At 54.2% G+C, this 877-nt stretch overlaps 1 protein-coding gene across 3 annotated transcripts in view; it reads right to left on the reverse strand.

Moving 5' to 3' along the window:
- Positions 1–816, reverse strand: part of XRRA1 (X-ray radiation resistance associated 1) — a 62,010-nt gene extending 61,194 nt beyond the window's left edge. For all 3 annotated transcript variants that reach the window (XM_027774183.1, XM_014590608.2, XM_014590604.2), the window contains exon 1: positions 612–816. The gene's annotated coding sequence lies outside the window, so the exon portion shown is untranslated. The remainder of the gene's footprint in view (positions 1–611) is intronic.
- Between the last annotated feature and the right edge of the window lie 61 nt (positions 817–877).

Genomic DNA, 877 nt, shown 5'->3' on the forward strand with positions numbered 1-877 from the left:
ATTCACTTACTTTTTAGTTGGACTAGAGAGAGCCAGAGGGTGACAGTGAGAGAGGAAGTGAGAAAGTAAGCCACCAGATTCAGGACTTGAATAACGGTCGGCCAATGTGGGAGTGTACAGCGCCTTAACCACCACACCACCTGCTGGTCCCCAAGTGGCAGGCAATATTGGTGCCCACTAAATATTTGTGGAAAGAACAAATAAATTAATAATTCATCTAAAATACTATTACATCCTCAAATTGTATCCTCAAATTGTAAATGCAGAGTGCCAGAGGAAACATAACAAATTTTGGAGTTGAAAAGACCTGGCTTAAAAACTGGGTTCTGAAACGTGCTACTCCCGCCTGGGGTAAGTGCCTGGGCTTCCCCACTGCACAGGTCTGCTGCGCGACTGAATTAGAGTATGTGTTGCAGACAGGCGCTCAGTGAACGTGAGTTCTCTAGAACAGGACAAAATTATTAATACGAAGATGCCAGTCGCTAGAGAGAATAATGGGCAAGCACGGGAACAAGGCTAGCAAAGGTTGAAGGACCTGCTCCTCCCCGTCTCTTTCGAAACGCCACATCTGCGGCGTGGGAGAATCACGCAAACTAAGGGTCCACCCGCACCTGCCTCCGGCGTCGCTTCCGCCTCCGCGGGGTCCGCGGGGCCGACGTCCCAATCAGGCGGGATGCGCGCCTACGAGCCTCTCGGGGATCTCGGAGCTTCTCCACCGTGACGCTGGTCACTACCTTCCCTACTCCTTGGTAACCGCGACGCGGCGGCTGGCCGTGGAGGCGGCAACCGGTGGCCGGAGCTTCCAACTACAGGTCCCGGCAAGCCCCGCGGCCACGTCCGCCGATAGCGTCGCGTCAGCAGGGCCCCAAACACGGAA

This window comes from Tupaia chinensis, unplaced genomic scaffold, assembly GCF_000334495.1.
Source record: "Tupaia chinensis unplaced genomic scaffold, TupChi_1.0 Scaffold000047_1, whole genome shotgun sequence".
Taxonomy (NCBI): domain Eukaryota; kingdom Metazoa; phylum Chordata; class Mammalia; order Scandentia; family Tupaiidae; genus Tupaia; species Tupaia belangeri.